Below are 5,649 nucleotides of genomic sequence, written 5' to 3'. Positions count from 1 at the left end.
AGAAGGCCTGAGAGGTCCGAAGGTCGATCCAGCAGCAGATCTTTAATCCGTTCAGTGATTTATAAACTACCAGCAGTTTAAAGCCTCTCAGTGAAGGACCGGGTGGTTTTAGTCAGAACTCCAGCTGCAGCTTCAGGGAATCCACCATCTTCTGGAAACAAGCCAGTTCAGGATGGTTGGAAAAGAATCCAGCTGTAGTTTAACCTGCATGAAGTCTGGTCTGCCTCCACTCTCTTAATGTATTATAACTTATGAACATGCCCAACACCACAGCAACAGAAACCACGAGGTCTGAGCCACGTTGGTTCAGGGTTTCAGGTTCGTTTGACTGAATCAGACGCCAACAGAACAATCTCACTTTCTGTTTCATGAATTTTCTCAGCCAATTTTATTTTTACTCATCACAGGCTGCACTCAGACCAGACCAGTTCAGTCCGCTTTAATCCGACTCCGGTCCGTCTGCTGGTTCGATTCTGAGGTGCAGCGCCCCCACAGGCCAGGAGGGGAACAGGTTGGTTTGACTCAGAACCACAGCAGCTGGAGGAGGAGCAGATGATGGAGTTCTGGTTCCAGTAGAACCGGGTCGACCGGACCATCAGGAGGAAAACAGTTTCTGGTTCTTCTGGTCCACAGGGAGAGTTTGGGCCTCAGCTCCATCTCTCTTTCTTAGTCAGCAAATACTTTATTGTGTTTGTTGAAGGAAGTTCACCAGGCTTTGATTTAGCCGTGTCCCATATGTGGAGGTCGTTAGGTGGAAATACTCGTTAATATTCATGTGCTGGATCTGAACGCTCTGAATTTTTTCTTGGTTGAGTCTCATAGGATGCTGGAAATGAAAAGCAGCGAAGGATAAGGAGAGGTTGGAGAAAGCGAGTCAGAGAACAAAAAGAATTGAAAGAGAACGGAGACTGGGAGGGCGGCAGAGGAGAAGGTGGAGAGAATGAAAGAGATTACAAAAAGTGACAAGAAAGTCGAAGCTGCAAGGAGGAAAAGGAGAAAGGAGAGACATGAGGAAGCATACGGAAAGACAAACGAAGCTTAAAAATGAGGCTGAAAGTGAGCAGACTGTCAAGGCCACGTTTAAAGCAGGAACTTCCAGAAGAAAGCAAACGGCAAATAAGATGAAGAGAGTGAAGGAAAGCGGGATGATGAGGGAGAGATCATCCTGTGGAAAACCCAACAGAAGACGGTGAAGGGTAAAGCAGACGTGAGCAGATCAGGGAGAGAACAGAAGGTGTCAGACGAGACGCTGAAGAGTCTGAGGAAGGACGACGAAGGACGAGGAGTGGAGAGGAAACTTCTGGATGCCGACAGCCGATAATGAGGAGGAACATGAAGAGAACACGAAACCCTGGAGGTCCAGCCGGCCGGCCGGAGAAACGCCGGGAATCACCTTAAAACACGGCGCCTTGGTTTGGGAAGACGGCCAGAGAAAAGTTTCATTCGAAAGGTTTGTGGATCAGGCCCAGCTCCGGTTTCAGTACCAGAGATCGGTTCTGGTGCTTTCTGGACCCTCTAGACGTCTTCATGGTCCGGCTGGTAGGAAGACGGGAATTAAAATTAAAATATGTTCCACACTTTAACTACAGTGGCTCAGCACATATTACCGACAGCTGAGTTATTATTACCCATAACTGATAAAACCAGAGAATAAAGTTAAAAACCACCAATTTCAGAGAAAATACAGTTTAATCAGCGGAACGAGCAGCTGGTCGGGTCCGGAGACGGTTCTCACTAATCCCAACATTTAAAGGGGAGCAGCTCTTTCATTCTTTCATTTCTGTGTTTGTCATCATTAGAAAGTTATTCACAGATTCACTTCCTGAATCAGAGGAAACTCTCACAGCCGTGATTATCTACAAGTCAGGATGTTTCTGTTTGTGAGACAATAATTCACAACAAAGATGAAGATAAGAACAGGACAGACGGAGGAATAACGGCATAAATCCATGTTTCATTCATATGTAGTAAATGTTTAACTGGTTCCTGCCGTCGTCTCCTTCCCGCCTCATCCTGACAGAAAATATCAAACTGTTTTAAAACGTCCCAGTGACGCGGAGCTGCCAACGCTGCAGCTGCTGCTTTCTCCTCCTGACGTCCCGCAGCATCGCCTGCCTCTCCCGAACAGGCATCAATTATTCAGCGGGGCGTCAGGTGGCCCACTCACCCGGCGGGGTCACAGGGAGGTCAGCAGACATTTAAACGATCACACGAGGAAAAACATTCAGCAGGTTTCTAAAAACACAAAGAGTTTGGGAAATGATCTTCAAGCTGAAATCAGTTTAACAATAAAATCCGGAAGGAAATGAAATGCTGTCATGATGGTGATGCTGTGGGCTGGAAGCATCTCTGCAGCAGTCAGGCTTGCAGTGGATCTGAAGAAGCCTCTGACTGAAGCTTGTTGCTGTTTAACTGTGTCAACAGATGAAAATCCAGGCAGCAGTTACCACCAGCTGCTCTGCTGATCCACCTCCTTTGCTTTTGCTGCTCCCTCTGCTTTAAACCTGAGTCTGGTTGGACAGATGTTGGCGTAGGGGATAAGACCCTCTAATAAATGTAAAACTCTGTCTGGGACTTCATCCAGTTTGCTTTTCCTGATGGAAGTGATGATGCAACTTCCTGTTTCTCTCCACATCCCTGAAGCCTCATTTTTCATTCCTCTGAGGTTTGGGGTCAAAGGTCACGTGTTATTTAAGATTCTGAGATGCTAATGAAAAAAAATCAGGTAAAGCTCTGAGAAGCTCCAACATTTCAGTCATTATTTATGTTTTTAAAGTTTGTTCAGCCCAGAACCTGCAGAAACCCTCTGAGGTTCTGGTTCTGTTCACGTCCAGGTCTGATCCGTTCAGTAACTCATATTTTCCACTTCTCTCCCTCCGTCGTCGTTTCTGCATTTTTGTCCCAACATCGAAACACGGCAGAGAATTAAAATACGAGAGCCCGTTTGATCTGAGAATCAAAAACATTTTAATCGTCAGTCGGTGATATGAGGGAAACTAAACGGCGCCTGTTTTAAAAAGGCTGCTGTTTGACCGGGGTCAAAGGTCACAACACGCAGGAGACGCTCCACGCATAGCAGCTCTGAAATATTTATTTATTTCAACAAAAACTGAGCTCACAATCAAAACATCAGTGGAGAAATGATGAGGATGTTTGTGGAAATGTGAGATTTAATCAAAATAATCTGCATTTAATCTACGAACGGATTTGATTTGTTGTGAATTGGATCTTTGAAATAAACTGAATGGAGAAGATGGTTGAATTTGAGAATTTTAAAATTATTTCATTTTTAGTTAAATAAATTCTGAAACATTTCAGCAGGATTATTTCTTCTGTGTGAAGGAAAACTTCAGGATCTAAATGAGTTTCTATAAAAACCATCGTGATTAAACAAAAGATATAGAAAAGCTTTAGTGTTGTACTTTGATTTTTATGCAACTCTAAGGTTTCTGTGCCCGTTCTCCCACTGAGGAGTCGGTGCTCTGCCACAGAAACGATGCTTCTTTGGTTTTAAATATTGATTTCTCAACATTTCATTTTATTTAAGAAAAACTTTCACGCTGTTGGAAACCAGAGGATTAAAAGGTTTTGGTTGATTTCTGATGTTTCCCTTCAGTTTCTAAACCGGCTGAACATTAAATGAAAACGTTCTGGTTGACGGCCGCCATCAGAACCAACAGAACCTGCCCGTTCCCATGGAAACGGCGCTTTGATAAAAGCTGTACAGCGAGGAAACGGAGGAGCGTCTCGGGGATGCTGCCGTTGACGTCTCCATGGCAACGCCTCCGTCCTCCGGAGCGTCTGCGTTCAGGTAGACGTCAGAGGAACAGGAGTTTACATCCCGGCAGGAAATGAGGTCGTTACGGCTTCCTGAGTCCAGACGCACAGCGAGCGAGACGCGAGGACGCAAACAGGAACCATCACAGCAGCGCAGTCTGATCTGTCAGGATCAATACTTAATGATCAGTTTTAATGATCAGAACAGCAACATTCCTGCTGAGGGTTTTTAAAACCATTCCATGTCATCAGCGACGTGAAGCTGCATTAAAAATGATCTGGAGTTTCAGATCAACACAAAAATACTTTAGGCTGAATTTCAGGTTCATTTAAAGTCACAATCAGACCAGCAGAGGAAGTTTCATCCAGTCAGATGATTCTCAACTTTACAGGTTTTTTACTTGAATTTAAACCAGTAAAGATCTGGTTATAAAATCATTTTGGCTAAAATTAATTATTTCAGATTTAAAATAATGAAAAAGTGTTAATTTGATGAAAAATCATCGGTTTCTGCTGGAACGTGTGAGAAATGTTTGGAATCCTGAAATACTGGTGAGTAGATCACAGATCAGTTTAACTTTTATTGAACCAAACAGGACGGATCCGCAGCAGCGTGGAGGTAAACAGCTTCTAAGCACTGAAGTCTACGTTCACACATCCAAACTGAAAAGTAGAAATCTGAAGAGCTCAAGAGGAAAAACGATGAAAACATCAGACTGAAATCAGCAAACAGGATCTTTTAAAACCTCCAGTATTTTCAGCTTCTGGAATAAAACATGATCAGATTTCAGTTCTAGCAGTACGGCAGACGGCCGTTTCCATGGCAGGAATCCCCGTTTGTTGGTTGGTTCTGTGTTTTCTGCCTTTTATCTCCAACTTGTTATAAGATTCATTTCTTTAACTTCACTGAGAATCAAAGCTGAACCAAACGTCCCTTGGATGAATGTGTTGCCCATCGTAGCAGCTGTAAACTGCTGAGTTAACATCAAACCGTCATTCATCAGAGGAAGAAAACTCGTTTCTGCAAAACGCTGCAGCGGGGCTCGGCCTGTGTTCCAGCTGCTGGAGTGAAACTTGAACAACGCTCTGGCTTGTCGCGCTGCCCTTTACTGAACACAAGGCCTTTGTCGCCTCCGCCTGGACTGGAATGTCGGCGGTTCAAATGAAGACGGAGAAAAACTGAGAAAGACGGAGGCGCCAAACGCTGGCAGAGAGCAGATATGAGAGGCAGCTGGAAAGAATCTGACAAAAACACCAGGGTGGAAAACAGGAGCAGAGCTGAAGCTGGCAGTCACTAATAATCAAGTTTTCCTTCATCAAGAGGAGAATTGTGAAGATGAGAGGCTGTTTGTGGTTCAGAGCAGCAAACAGGGATAAAACATCCAGGAGCAGAGAAAATAAAACCACCTGGTGGAGAAATCTGTGAACTTCCAGATGAGGTCAGCTGCTTATTTCACTGCTGTGCCTTGAAGACATAAAGTCCATTATGACTTATGAGTGACGGAGATTAAGGGAGGATGGAGAAAGAGTGCAGAAAGAGGGAGTGAGATGGATGGCGGCCGATGCGCCTGCTGGACCATTAAACTGGGTGTCAGAGAGCGAGGCGGAGGCGGGCCGGACACCGCCGCTGGATTTACAGCCGGCCGGGCCGAACCGTAAAACGCCGGCGGCCGCTTGTTGAACAGCAGATCCTCCACTCAGGCTGCAGGCCGCCATGATGGAAGATCACAGACACCACAGAGAGGAGAACTGAGAACCTAGAGCCGAGAACTGAGAACTGAGAACCTAGAGCCCAGAACCTAGAGCTGAGAACCTAGAGCTGAGAACCTAGAGCCGAGAACTGAGAACTGAGAACCTAGAGCCCAGAACCTA

Source organism: Poecilia formosa, unplaced genomic scaffold, assembly GCF_000485575.1.
Source record: "Poecilia formosa unplaced genomic scaffold, Poecilia_formosa-5.1.2 Scaffold597, whole genome shotgun sequence".
NCBI classification, from domain to species: Eukaryota; Metazoa; Chordata; class Actinopteri; order Cyprinodontiformes; family Poeciliidae; genus Poecilia; species Poecilia formosa.
This window is presented reverse-complemented; position numbering follows the sequence as displayed.